Source organism: Chelonia mydas, chromosome 2 (genome assembly GCF_015237465.2).
Source record: "Chelonia mydas isolate rCheMyd1 chromosome 2, rCheMyd1.pri.v2, whole genome shotgun sequence".
Taxonomy (NCBI): domain Eukaryota; kingdom Metazoa; phylum Chordata; order Testudines; family Cheloniidae; genus Chelonia; species Chelonia mydas.
The window spans coordinates 194473524-194489398 of record NC_057850.1 but is presented as its reverse complement, the minus strand read 5'-3'; the positions used below and the strand labels follow the sequence as shown (position 1 = coordinate 194489398).

Below are 15875 nucleotides of genomic sequence, written 5' to 3'. Positions count from 1 at the left end.
GTAAAGAGAGAATATGTCAACATAGAGAGAATAAGGTGGGTGGAAGGCAGTGGGTAGTTAGTGAGAGAACAAAGTAGCTTCCAAATAAGTCAGATTACATATTTTATAGTTAAATTAAAAGCATAATATTTAATTTTTTTATTTTAAACAATTTTCTGAAAATGTAAGAGCTTTATAATAGTGAAGCAAGTTTAAAACATCCTATGTATGTCTTTCCACATCCCCCCCCACTGTTTTACTAAGTGCCTCCAATAAAGACAGCAATTTAAAAACGTCCATGAGAGCAACCTCTGAGTACTAAGACCTAGAAATATTCCAAATCAAAGGCCTTATCTTCTTTTCTCTCTATGCCCTCTATCCCATAGCCTTTTCCAAGTTCTTCACTGCCATTCTCAGTATCACCACTCTTCTCCCAGATACCTCTCGTGTTACTTCTGAACACCAACAATAGCTAATGCTATTTCCTGGTGCTGATGCTGCAGTCCTGGAGGACACTGCTATGATTAGATTTGACAGTACTCCTTTGGGGGTTTTTTCCTTGTCATCCCAGTGTCCTAGCAACACCAATAATGTAATAGTTTTGTTCCATTAGCAAATCAGTAAATTTCAAAAACAAAATGCAAGCCAGAAAGTGAATATAGGAAATTCCTTTACCTATTCACTACTGTCACGGCACCCTGCACATGCCCATTATTAAGAAGAATGCTTAGACTTATTTGCTATAGCAAGTCACAGTTCAAAGCCTGTGTGTTATGAGTGATGATCTCCCTCTATTTGCCTAGGGCATCACAAGCCTACCCCTGCTCTCTGCCTCTAGTCTCTCCTCAAGCAGACTTTTTTCAAAGTTGCTTGCAACTGTCTTTCCTTAGAAGCTGCAGAGTGTACCAATTTCTATAGGTAAGTGAATTACAGGGCTATCGTTCCACTGATGTGAAGTGATCAGCTGTTGTAATATAGCACTGGCATAAAGGCTTAGCCCTCTGCACAGTCACCACAACCCCACAATTGAATTGCAACTCATAACTCCAAACTTGTTTATACCTGAATTTATTTATTTATTACTCCATGGTTGTGACAAGGAACAACTTCTCATAAAATGGCACCTGAGCAGTTTCTTTGGAAGATGTACTCAGCTGGCTTTGCTCTAAATGTTACCCCAATGGTTATTTTTCAAATGCGTTGGCAGGACGTGACAACGGCTAAAACTGCAGCTTTGGTGACAGGCTAGTGTCTGGTGCCTCCACCTGGAAATCTCTGGGAGAATATACACTTTCTAAAGGGAGGTACAGAACCAGTAAAGCTCAGTAGGTAGAAAGTTTCTGAAATGAGGTGGCACATTTAGCAGCAAAGGGTGGGCACTGCAGGACAAAAAAAGAGCTTGCAGTTAGGATCACAACATTAAACCATACGTACAACAAATATTATATAGCTAATGTCTCAAAACAACAAACTATAAAGGAACCAGCAGGATCCTCGTGCATGACTCCCCCTTAATGCTGCAGCGTGGTGGCAGAGTCAGTAAGACGGGTTAAGTGGGGCTTATGCAGGCACAGCGCAGTTCATCTATCCAGCTCCGCTCAGTAGCATCTTAGTGTCCTCTATTCCACAAGCTTCTCTTAAAATGGATGCCAGAGAGTGAGTTCCTCCCCATCCTTGGTCCCATCCCTCCTTGCCAGAGCCCCTCTAAGTAGAGGCAGGTCACCCAAGGGAAATCTTTCTAGAAGTCTCCCTGCCCTGATACACTCAGACACCATCTAGAGACTGGGATGGGGTAACAGTCAGGAAAATCAAGCTCTACTTGCCATAAGCAAACTTACAGCTTCCATGATCATACTAGCTCAGTCTGTGGCCTAATCACATCTCACTAGGTAGATAAGATCAGGTCGGATCAGTACTTGGAGGGAAAGCACCAAAGGAAAATATAGGGTTCTGGAGGAAGTTGTTTGGGTGATTTGGTAGGTACCACTGTTTTCTCTAAGTAAGCAATGACACGCCCCAGCACTTGCTTAGGGACACTCTGCTGTGGGGGCTCCATCTTTTGGATGAGACAAAAACTGAGCTCCTCACCAGTTGTGGCCATTAAAGCATCTTTGACATTTCTGCAAGTGAGGCAAAGGCAGCTTTAAGCCGCCTTTGTGATTCCCTGAATTATGAGATGACACTCCATTAATATGTTGCTTTTTGATATGTAGTAAAAATGTGATTAACACTTCTGTTGTTTTTAAAATATATTTTTATTATAAAATATACCGTAATCTTTTGCACAATTAATTATGAATTATTTTGTTAGTTTCATTTGTCTAGCTCTTTTTATGCAGTATTACTTCAAACATTCAGTAGAGCCAAAGGAAAGATGCCAAGAAAAACAGCAGTTGCATGAGAATCTTGAATTTAAAATCTCAATATGACTGTACACGTCCAATATATAACCTTCAGGGACTGTCTTTCCTTGTTAAAAAAATGATGGGATGATAAAGTAAATCAGACAGAATATGGACACTGTAAAAATATTCCATTTTATGAGTCATTCCATGACACATGAGATGAATGTGTTCCTAACCATGTGTCATTTACCAGCCAAAATCACTGTGGTTTAAAATTGTGGGAAGGGAAGATAGAATCTCAAATCTTGTATTTATTTATCATCATGGATTAAAATGTGTGTAGTTTAGGCCAAATTCTTAAACAAAGGCACCAACACTATTGCTAAATATATACACACACTCAAAGAGGTAATCGTGCTCAAAAATGATTTTTATGTGCATATCACATTCTGGGGTGCAATCCAAACCACTGAGGAGTTGTCTCACCACCTGACCCATAACCTTGGGTGCCTCACAATGTTTTGCTGTTGTAGATCCCAACCTGGGGCCCTCACAAACAGCCTACCAGCATGTAGTGTAGATTTGAGTGTTTCTATATAGCTTCAGCCCTGGTATAGCATCTCTGACCCCAGCAGCCTGTTAGTAACATACCACTCATATTCTGGCTTCCACCAGCCTTGGTTACCATTTGCAGGCTGCCCCAGCACCCTCCAAGTTCCAGATTTTCCCCAGATTGTGTGTTCTGCACTGTCCAGCCCTCTCCTGGACAGTTTATGATTCCTGAAAGGAGTCAACATTCAACAGTTTGCAACTTTAACTGGAGTTACAAAACAGTTCAGTTTAAACACAGCACTGGATTGGTTTAAGAACATAAGAACGGCCATAGTGGGTCAGACCAAAGGTCCATCCAGCCCAGTATCCTGTCTACTGACAGTGGCCATTGCCAGGTGCCCCAGAGGGAGTGAACCTAATAGGTAATGATTTAGTGATCTCTCTCCTGCCATCCATCTCCATCCTCTGACAAACAGAGGCTAGGGTCACCATTCCTTACCCATCCTGGCTAATAGCCATTAATGGACTTAACCTCCATGAATTTATCCAGTTCTCTTTTAAACCCTGTTGTAGTCCTAGCCTTCTCAACCTCCTCAGGCAAGGAGTTCCACAGGTTGACTGTGCGCTGTGTGAAGAACTTCCTTTTGTTTTAAACCTGCTGCTGATTAATTTCATTTGGTGGCCCCGAATTCTTATATTATAGGAACAAGTAAATAAGTTTTCCTTATTCACTTTCTCCACACCATTCATGACTTTATATACCTCTATCATATCCCCCCTTAGTCTCCTCTTTTCCAAGCTGAAAAAAAATAAAACAAGTTCATTAACAAAAGAATATAGGATTTTAAATGAATTCAAATACAGGAGATAAAGTTGGAAATGGTTACAAGAAAATAAAAATGAAAACATGCATCTAGCAAGTGTTGGTTCCAGACTGTGTTTAAGATGTCCTGTCTCACCTACAGTCTTCCAGCAAGATGATGACTGACCCTTTCCTTGGTCAGCATCTCTCCCAGTGGCCCAAAAGTGCTGGTGCCTTTGTCTTCTTAGGTGAAAGAGAGAACTTGGGGTTCTCTGCTCCTCTCTCATAGTCCAGTGAAACTCTGACATGGATTCTTCTGAGGATTACCCCTCAAAGCAAAGTTGATTCAAACAGTGAAGTTTACGACTGGTGGTGTAGGGGCTCCATGCTCTTTCCTCTCATTTGTTTGCTGAATTACAAGTTTGCTGTGTCTCCTGCCATTTCCTCTCCCTGCTGTCTCGAGAATCCTGTTTACTACTTCTATGTAAATTGATGTAAAAACTCATTCCTCTGTTTAGAACCGACCTGTTGAACAACTTTTGCCTGGTCCAGGCTGTGTGGTTTCCAACAAGTGCTAATAACACCATAGAGTGGGATTTTATAAGTTATAATGTTGCTACAAATATTTTACCATGATATTATTGACCAGTGAGTTATTAGTTTTCAGATGATAACTCTCAAGGCATATTTTGTACAAAGATTATCACAATAGTGTGTAGGGTGCCAAAGGGGTGCTTTTGGTCAGAGTGTAAAATTTCCTGTGGTGAACGTGCATGCTTATTTCCATGCCTGTTCTTGGAAATTTGTCCATAAAAGAACAAAGCATAGATTGTGGATAAATTAAGTAAACTAGTTATTCATCTAGATTAGCAATGCAAGCAAGTCCCTGTGAATATGTTTGTCTCATCAACAGAAATATTAATGAATTTAGAATGTTTTTCACTCTTTTCCTCCTCAGACCACAGTAATCAAATAATTTCTTTAAGTGATTCCATTTCACTTTAATTGCAGCTTTTAAAAACAAGTTAATACCAGCCATCCATATTTAAACTGTAGATTTTATGATTATGCCACCCATTAAAGGTTTTATTATCTTTGCAGAATAAAATAATCATTGATCTTTTTCATCTGAGTGCTATTAAGACAAAGGGTGTAAACATCAACTGATTAAAACATTGCTTTTAATGCTTTATTAAAATTTATTTTTAAGCAGTTCTACTCATTAAGACTTGACAAATCTGAAGAGCACTTCATTTAATTTCTTTTATGATGATGTTTTGCATGCAAAACAGAGAGTCTGAAGAATCCTCGGTCTCCAAAAAAGTCTGCTCTGTAGCAGAGTGGTATGCTATGACTTTCAGATAGCTTCTTACCTGTCAGCCCACTTTGCAGTGCCCGCTAGCACATATGCAATGCAGAAATAGTGAAGTAGGAAAGCTTTATTCCTTCTGTATTACTAAGCATCAATTTAAAAGCAAAGATATATAAGATCTTTCGATGCTATTCATTTTTTTAAAATAAATAAATTACAGCAGAAAATTGGAAGACATATTTGGGATTTTTAAAGGAAAATTTACCCTGACTCAGCTTCAGCTCAGGATCTGATAATGACACACACAGGTTTTCACCTCCAGGTCACAGATCAAATCCAGTCATCTGGTTGACAACTACTAAGACTTAGTGGCAAGGGACACTTTTGGCTATTTACACGCACATGAACCAGTGGGTGCAGGTTATAAATCTGACTATCAGTGGGGCAGCCTTAGGAGTAGCAGAACCAAGAACAAGCACCAGTAAGCCACGATGAGTGACTGAAGAAATAATACACTGCCAGGAATATATTGAAGAGGCTGTGTGCTATCATACAAGAGTTGGAATTCCACACACCACAGGCTCAACTGATTCCATGAACAACATTTCTCTCTGCATTGGTATACTCAGATCCAGAAGGAATATAGGCTGAAGTGCCTGCCCACAAAGACCACCCATAAGGAGACATCAGTGGGGACACTCAACGAAGCCATGAACCTGGCCATTGAAGAAGGTGCTGTTTTTTGGCCAACACCACTATTCTACCTACTGGGGAAAAATATCATACTTATGGTCCATCAAAAGCCGAAAAGACAGATCTACAACTGACACATAGCACACTCCAAACAATTGGTAGACAACAAGAAATAGAGGAGGTGAACAAGGGAATTATATCCTGCTATTTATGGAGACCCTAGACTCAAAAATACCATGGACACTATGTTGTTCAAAGTAGAGAACAACCTAGGGTATTTTAATGTGATCTTAAAGTTTGCTTCCCATTGTTGGAAGAAATGTGATCATTTGAATGTCTGTAGAAAGCAAACAGAATGAGTGTGAACACAGCTGTTGCAACTATAATTTAAATTCAAATGAAAACTTTTCATGGATTTGTTTTTGGCAACATTCATCCAGTTCTACCCAGGAATAAGCCCTGCTAACCTTGCAAGACTACTGCCATCCATCTGACAACATGTGTCTGCTGCTCATCATGAGCACAGAACAGCTTTAACTTCTCTTACTGGAGCATAATCTGAAAAGAAAATTGCAGAACATTGCTCCAACCAACTGGCAGGAAATTCAAACAGCTCCAAGAGCAGAGCCAATAGAGCTGTTGAAACAGAAGGTAACATTTAGAATGTGATTACAAGGACACCATTGTTGGGGTCTGGACTTAAACATGCTGGAGACCTAACTGGTTGGTTGCTAAAAGAGGCTGAAAGCTATACAAGACAGACAGCAGTGGAAAGCAGGCCTAAAGCAACCACAGTCAATCATGTTCACCCCAATACAGGAGAATCAACCAGTAGTACAGAGCCAGAATAGCAACTCCTAGCATTCCTGCCATGTCTGATTGTTGATATAAGCCATAGATGAAAGACAGGAGTATGGTTGGAGCTTCTTAGGAGTTGGCAGTAACTGGTCTAAATTGCTCCAGTGGACTGAGCTGGCACACAACCAACCCATGAATGGGTAAGCACAAAGACCACCTTTGCCCTGTGCTTCTTGAGCTGTGTGCCCTTCAGCGATAGAAGAGGATCTGAGTCAGGGCATATTTCAGGAAGGGCGTAGAGCACAGATTAACAGTTAAAGGATTCAGCAAACAAACCTGGACCCTGCAAATAATTGAATGTTTCATACTAGTGTTGATTCATTCATGTTTTGTGAGTACCAAAACAAAATGTCTGAATTGCCTGGATTTTGTTTTCTTTGTTTGTTTGGCTACACCCTACCCCCTTTTTCTCCTGTTTGTGAACCAGGCCATTACTCCTAAATTTACCCAGCTCTATTAAAGTCCAATTACAGCTTTTTCTAACATTTTGGCAAATATGTCAGTTGAACAGTGCTAGAGATGTGGGCTCTAAGGAATCAGACACCAGAGTGAAGATAGCTCCCAAATGACTTTTCCTATTAGCCAGAGACGAAAATTCTGCTCACAGACACCTGTAAATGACCGGACAAGCAGTGGAATCTTGAGGCTCTCTCTCTTTTCTTTACCAGAAGCAATAACATCCCTCCTGCTCTGTTTCACCACTACATTTAAAAGGGTTTGGTGCATTATGGTTCCTCACCTGATAGAGTGCCTTCACTTTTAAGCCAAGTTAAAAATCAGTGACAAGATAACAGTTCGTTCTTATTACCAAGTCCTTGTATAAAAATGCTGTTTAGATTCATACTAAATTGAAGCCATGTTTTGCCATGACTATCCCTTTATTGAACCTTTATTGAACCAGAGCATTGTGACTGCTGCACTTTAAAGGACACTCTATCCTTCAGAAAAAATAGTCATATTCAGTTAACCCAGACAGTGTGGCCATTTCGCACAGCAATGCAAAATAACCAGTTTTCATTTTATAAATTTCCTACTGCCAGCAGTGACGATTTGTAAAACTCACAAGTATTTCTGATTGCTTTGGCCCCAAAAGCTACATTTCATCCATGATAAACAACAAACTACCTGAGACCCTGAGCCTAAAGAGAAAATTTTCAAAATATCTTCTGGAGGGCCCTTTGTGAGCTTCTATTCTCCATATGTCCTGGCCCTAAACCCCAGGAAATTCCTGGGTCAGCAACAAATCTTTGTGTACTGTCTATTCCTACCAGTTGCTTGCTCAGGTCGTTTACATCTCCCAAGCAACCATAGGGCTACCTTCTGTGTTAAGTAGTTGAATTGTTAATAAACAGTGGCTTGCCCCATGCAGGTGTATAAGGCTGCACGAGGAGAAAGGCAATTGCCAGCAAAAGGGCCAGTCTCAATTGCTCCCTGCTAACACCTGTAGAAATGGGGTGGGGAGGCCTCAGTTACCTGTGCACCAGCTAGTCAGGGAGGGTGTGCTGCAAAATCTGACCTACAGATGGAAACTAATAGCCCTGGCAAGCATGTTCATCCATTTTCCAGGAGACACTGAAGTTCTTGTCTCCCAACTCCATTCGCTTAATGCCTAACCCTCTTCCATATGGCTCAGTGCTCCACAGTCAGAAGGGAGATGTGGGGCCCTTAAATACTGCCGCATTGTGTAAATGGCTGGAAGAAAAGTCAAGGCACTGAAGGCGAACTATACATTGAACAAGAGCCCTCTATACAACATTTAATCATTTAAAAATCCATGTGTGCTGTATTTCTGGCACATAGCTGCACTTCTTTAAAACCAACCTGGGACTCGAAAGAGTAACCATGGGTTTATTGCTTGGCAAAGGACATGTCCAGGGGTGTACACAGGAATAAAAATTTGGCTGCTTTTGGAGGGGCACTTTCTGTGCCTCCCACAGCCAGAGGAGCTGGCTCTTGGTCTCTCTCTCCCCCCTGCCCGCGTGGCTGAAGGAACTGGCTCTCCCTCCACCCCCCTTGCAGCCAGAAGAGCTGGCTCTCCCTCCTCCACAGCCGGAGAAGCTGGCTCTCCCTCTCCGCTGCGCAGCCAGAGGACCTGGTTCTCCCTGTTGCAGCCCTGGGGCCGGTGGAGCTGGCTCTCTGCCCTTCCCCCTCTGGCCCCAGAGCCAGTGGAGCTGGCCCAAGGCCACAGGCCCAAGGCTGGAGGAGCTGTCATCTCCCACTCTGGCCCAGGGCCGGAGGAGCTTGCTCTCCCCGCCCCAGCCTCGGAGCAGTTCTGAGCCTGCACTAAGTGGTGGGGAGCCTGGCATGCCTCTGCTTGCCTCCCCTTGAGCACACCCCTGGACATGTCTTACCCACAATCTTGGTGCAGACTTTCTATTGACCGCACTGGGAGTTCAGCATGTAGAATAAGGCTAGAATGTACAATTTCACAACCAACATGTCAAGCTTCTGGCCTACGAATAGTTGTTTGGGGTCAGGGAAGTTATGAAAATCTGCTTTTTCTAGCTTTCACATTACATAAGCTAGGCATATCCTTTAGCAGACTAAGTCCACAAAATGTGAGGTAATATTTATAGAATCTTTTGCAGAGTAGCGAGTGATCAGGAAAAAACATAGCTTGGAGAAATCCATTGTTTAGTTTTCAATGCAGTAATTAAAAGTGCCTTAAGTTCATATTTCTAAGACTCCAGTGCTCAGATATTTTTAAAAAGTATCTTATTTTGTAGCAGAAAAGGTGTGGCGTCCTGAGAATACCAAATGTGTGATCAACACATTTGAGATGTTTATTTATATTTATATTCCTCATAATTATTTTCCTACTGCACAGATATTCTTCTTCACTGTAACCAAAGTTATGATACTTTTTTAAAAAAAATTAGCAAAGTATTCCATACTGTTTCTATCCAGAATCTCATATGTCCAGACGCAGTAAAAACTCTGTTCAGTTTCTTTACCAAACAAACTCACATTGAACTGATGAGTTTAAGAGAGAGAAAGAGATTCTTCAGGGCTTGCACAGCAGTATGCTGTCTTCAATTTAAATGGCCAAGTTGATAAAATTCCTTTTTACGTATGACTCCGCGGTACGCATTTGCTGTACAGTTAAGTATTAGGACCTACAAACGTTCAGCTTACCAGACTAATTAGCATGCTGCTTTTATGCTTTGTTTTAAAATAGAAAATGTCAGATTCATGACATAGAATGAACATTCAAAGATAACCTGAAAAACACATGAACAGGAGGCTGCCAGGCAACTCTCCAACACCACATTATACTGGCCACTATCCTCCGATCCCACTGAGGGTTACCAAAAGAAACTACATCATCTACTCAAGAAACTCCCTGCTATAGCACAAGAACAAATTTACACAGACACACCTTTAGAGCCCCGACCAGGGGTATTCTATCTCCTATCCAAGACCCATAAGCCTGGAAATCCTGTACGCCCCATCATCTCAGGCAGTGGCACTCTTACAGCTGGGTTATCTGGCTATATAGACTCTCTCCTCAGACCCTACGCTACCAGCACTCCTAGATATCTTCAAGACACCACCGACTTCCTGAGGAAACTACAATGCATCAGTGATCTCCCTGAAAACACCTGGCCTGAAAACATCAGTGATCTCCTGGCCACCATGGATGTAGACGCTCTTTACACCAATATTCCACGAGGATGGATTACAAGCTATCAGAAACAGCACCCCTGATGAGGCCACGGCACGGCTGGTGGCTGAGCTTTGTGACTTTGTTCTCACCCACAACCATTTCAGATTTGGGGACAACTTATACATTCAAGTCAGTGGCACTGCTATGGGTACCCGCATGGCCCCACAGTATGTCAACATTTTTATGGCTGACTTAGAACAACGCTTCCTCAGCTCTCATCTCCTAGCGCCCCTCCTCTACTTGAGCTACATTGAGGACATCTTCATCACATGGACCCATGGGAAAGAGGCCCTTAAAGAATTCCACCTGGATTTAAACAATTTCAATCCCACCATCAACCTCAGCCTGAACCAGTCCACACAAGAGATCCACTTCTTGGACACTACAGTGCAAATAAGCGATGGTCACATAAACACCACCCGGAAACCTACTGACTGCTATAATTACCTACATGCCTCCAACTTCCATCCAGGATACATCACACGATCCATTGTCTACAGCCAAGCCCTAAGATACAACCGCATTTGCTCCAATCCCTCAGACAGAGACAAACACCTACAAGATCTTTATCAAACATTCTTAAAACTACAATACCTAACTGGGGAAGTGAGGAAACAGATTGACAGAGCAAGACAGGTATCCAGAAGTCACCTACTACAGGACAGGCCCAACAAGGAAAATAGCAGAACACCACTGGCCATCTTGTACAGCCCCCAGCTAAAACCTCTCCAGCACATCATCAATGATCTACAATCTATCCTGGAAAACAATCCCTCACTCTCACATACCTTGGGAGACAGGCCAGTCCTCACTTACAGACAGCCCCCCAACCTGAAGCAAATACTCACCAGCAACTACACACCACACCACAGAAACACTAACCCAGGAACCAATCCCTGTAACAAATCCCGTTGCCTACTCTGTCCCCGTATCTACTCTAGCGACACCATCAGAGGACCCAACCACATGAGTCACACCATGAGGGGCTCATTCACCTGCACATGTACTAATGTGATATATGCCATCATGTGCCAGCAATGCCACTCTGCCATGTACTTTGGCCAAACCAGACAGTCTCTACGTAAAAGAATAAATGGACACAGATCAGACATCAGGAATGGTAACATACAAAAGCCAGTAGGGGAACACTTCAATCTTCCTGGACATTCTACAACAGATTTAAAAGTAGCCATCCTTCAACAAAAAAACTTCAAAAGCAGACTTCAAAGAGAAACTGCAGAGCTACAATTCATTTGCAAACTTAACACCATTAATTTGGGCTTGAATAGGAACTGGGAGTGGCTGGCTCACTACAAAAGCATTTTTTCCTCTCTTGGTATTAACACGTCCTCATCAATTATTGGGAGTGGACCACATCAACTCTGACTGAATTGGCCTTGTAAACAGTGGTTCTCCACTTCTATGGTAACTCCCTTCTCTTCATGTGTCAGTATATTTATGCCTAAATCTGTAATTTTCACTCCATGCATCTGAAGAAGTGGGTTTTTTACCCACGAAAGCTTATGTCCAAATAAATCTGTTAGTCTTTAAGGTACCACGGGACTCCTTGGTTTTTTTCTGAAAAACACAGTGAAGCTATTTGGCTTTCTCTGTCCCCTTTCACCAGTCTCCCCATGAAGTGTTCGGAAAGGAAAATTATAGTGTTCTCCATCCCCAACATCTTCTACCCCAGATGCTCGATACTGCCTGCTTCTTCACACAGGCCAGAGGTCAGTTTCTTTCTCGGTGGCATCCATTAGTAATTGCTTCAGCTAACCCTTCTGAGACCCAAATTGAGAGATTTTAAACAAAATAATATTGTATTGGGACTTTTACTGAAATGTGGATAAAATCATAACATAAAATATAATTGTTAGTATCATTATTTAGTTCTATTGCAGTAGCTCCTAGAGCCCCAATCAGTATCAGGACATCATTGTGCTATGCAGTGTGTATGTACACACACACACACTCACACTCTCACTCTCTCTCTCCCCCCCCCCCCCACCCCACCCCAGAGATTTACAATCTAAGTAAATTGGATTGCTTGTGTACACATAACTCTACATCGCTTTTATATCTAGCTCAACTAGATCCAGAAAGTTATCTAGCTTCACCCCTTAGATCTATCTATTTAAAAAACTAATGTAGCTTCCTTTTAAGCAGAGTGTTTCTCTAGAAGCACACCCATTACTTAATTGCACTATGATTTTGCACTGGCTGCATGTTTCTAGGGAGAGCTGATAAAGCCCTAAATGGCTTGGGACCTGCCAACCTGAGAGATGTCTTCTCTCCCCTGTGACACTGCTGCAGCTGCAGTCAAGCAGAAGCATTTAAGCTAGACTCTTCCTACTCCCACCCCTCGGTTTAAAAGAAAGAGAGCTTCTGGAAAGTTGGCAGTACAGGGCCCAGGGCTCTGGAACTTACCTCCAATTTGCTCTGAAATAGCCCAAATGAGCTGACCTTATGAATATACTGCAAAACCCATCTGTTTGCTAGGACTTTGGGAGAGACAGAGGGGTCTTTTGAGGGTCTGTTGCCTCAAATATGATTTGTGACTTCTAGGTCTCAGTGATTTGGCCAATGCTAATATATCTGCTATTGGAATGAGTACCTCCACCAGTAGTGAGATGGAGTATAATATAGCATTTAAAGCACAGGGTTAGAAAGCCAGAGTCCTGATTATTAGTCCCAATTCTACTATTGACTTGCTGCTTGACTTTACTTTAGTCTCGTAACACATCTTATTTATTTCACAGGGTATTGTGAAACTCAGTTAATGCAGGTTTGTAAAGGAATTTGAGATCACTGGGTATAAAGCACATTTACAAAATCATCATACATGAACAAATCTATTTAGGAAAGACATCTTGGTCAAATCTTATATTTGTTCTCTTTCCCTCATGCTAAATGTACGTCCTTGTCAGAATGTCCTGTTGAAAGGCAAAACCGGCTTGGATGCTACCTTCTCCTTAGGCTGATTATGTGCCACTGCAGCTCACACGTCCTCACAGATTTTTTTTCAGACTGGAAAGAATTTCTAGAAAGATGCAGGATTTCTCAGCCAACCGACATGTTTACAGAATGTCTTTACCCAATTCAGGCTTACAAACTGAAGGTAGCAATGCTCAATATTGTATTGTTCAGATGGAAAAGCGGAACTCAAAGTGTGATGCCACAAATCAGAATGCAGGGGTCATACTGCAGCTATGAAGTACGAGAGGGTGCTGATGGCAACACCTGAGGTGACTGGATCCTCCTGCTCAGGAATGTCACATTCAGTAAAGGTGAATTCAGCAGATGGCAAAATACCAGGACTTGTCTATACTTAAAATGCAGTGCAACTGCACTGCTGCAGGTGTGCCGCTGTAGGGCTTCAGTGTAGATGCTACCTCTGCCAACGGGAGGGGTTCTCCCATCAGCATAGGTAATCCACCTCCCTGAGAGGCAGCAGGTAAGTCGACAGAAGAATTCTTCCATTGACCTAGCACTGTTTACATGGGGGACTAGGTCAACTTAACTGTGCTGCTCAGCGGTGCGGATTTTTCACACCCCTGAGCAACATAGTTATGCCAACATAATCTTCTTCTGTAGACCAGACTTTAGAGACAGCAACAATAACACTGCATGAGACTGAACTTCAGGCAAGGGACTAGGGGTCTTGATACATTAGTCCCAGCTTGCCAGAAAGATGGGGAGAGAGGCAGAGAGAGTCTAAAGTATACTTGGTGGTGGGGTAAGCAAAGAAAGGATTGCTAGTAGAAAAATGTTTGGTGATGAGCAACAAAAGGGGCACTTGTAGGAGACCATTTTTACTTTCTAATTTCCTGAATAATTGTATTGCATCCTTTTTCTTTCAAAATGTACTGTAGTAGGAATGTATACGTTTAATTCATAAATACTTAATTTGAGTTGGGACATCCAAGAAATACCGGCCACTTTTGCAAATGTTGGGAGGAAGGCAGCTCCCAGCACACAGCAAAACACACACACACACACACACACACACACATATATATATATACCCCTTTGAGGCCATTTCCCAAAGTATCGATTCTGAGAAAGGGCACTTTCTGGAATGGCCTTATAGTGCCTGCTTATCAGCCACCTGCAGCACTGGTATGCTTTTGCAAGTGCCACTTAATGGTACATGACCTAACAGCCCTAAATGGGGATTTTGTTTAAAAAGAAACAAACAGAAAAGATGTGTATGTGGCTTCATAATTTAAGTTATACTTCAAGTTTTAGGATTCAGTCAACACTGCAATTCTGCTAGTGAATGAAAACTGGCAAGTGAAACTGACAATAACAGACAATAATAGTGTAATTGGCCAGTTTTATACACTGGATTAGATGCAAAAAGTAAACAAGCAGCAAAAATCATAAAAAGTAAATAAGATTTTTAATTTCTTTTTTAATTTTATAATAGGCCACGGAGCTAGGGAGAAAAAACCCAGGCTATGGCCTGACCACTTTTTGGTGAAGCCAAATGCGAGTGGTACTGTAACCCCATGACCCCAAGTCAAAATGCCACTCACTCAGATATGGCTCAGCTATCCCTCCGTCCTAATTTGAGTAGGTGGCATTGCAGCCTGGTGCATGGGTCACAATGCCACTCAGGTTTGTGCTAGGTCACAACGCCATTCACTCAGATTTGGAGGGGGTGGGCACCGGGGCTCATGGGCCAGAGGGGTCAGGCTGCTGGTATGGAAGAGGATTGTCAGAAGGGGGGCAAATCTATGTCCCTCCCCTCCACCCCTTCCCCAACTTGAAATGGCACTTGGCAGCCCCTGAGTTTCAAAACATATTATCAGTAACACAGGTAAGAAAAACCTGTGGGGTTTAATCTTATGACATTTCTGGATATGATTTTTATCTCAACAGGGTATCTTTCAAAGAGGAATACTTTTTTTAGGGAATAGTTAGAATTGGTGCTATGCTTCTGAGGATTTCAAAGTAATCAGCTTGCAACTTACTGCTTCTGGGGTCTTCATTAATATGTGTTCTTGTTAATTACTTGTATTTAAGACTAGCAAATATTATTAGCAATTAGTACATTTTAATAACTTTATAGTAAATAGAATACCCATAAACATAATAAACAAGTAGATTAATATTTAATTACTGATATTTGTTATAAATTACTAATTACTTAGAGAATTGACATGTTCTTTTACTACTCCTAATTATTTCAATTATTTCAATATATATATATATATATATGAATTAGAATTATTTTCTTTTGATTTGGAAGTTTCAGCTTCTTCTATCTTTTCTTAATCTAGTATTTTTTCAACATCTAGTATTTGTACGTAAGGCAAGGGGCTTTGTGCATCTTGCAAAAGGGGCTATGATCGGTGCTTGCTTTTAGTTCTGCAATTGGTGCTTGCTTGCTTTTAGTCAGGCAAAAAATAGTAAAATGCAGCAAATGTGATATCAACTTAAAACCAAGTTACAATTTCGTTTACAGAATTAATTATGTCAGCAGATATAGGAAAAATTGAAGGATTATGAAATAGACTTTTGTTAGAAAAAATGGACGGAAACATTTAAATGGTAACATTTTTCTCAAAGTGTGATGGATCATTTATAATTAGTAATTATTAAAGATGAAACTAAAATCTATGGTAGTTGTAAGGGCAAAGAAAAAAAATCCTCTGATGAAAG

General features: G+C 41.4%; 1 protein-coding gene across 5 annotated transcripts in view; it reads right to left on the bottom strand.

Annotated features, from left to right (window-relative positions):
- ZNF385D (zinc finger protein 385D) overlaps nt 1-15875 on the bottom strand; it is a 602760-nt gene that overhangs the window by 193502 nt on the left and 393383 nt on the right. The gene's annotated exons all lie outside the window — the stretch shown is intronic.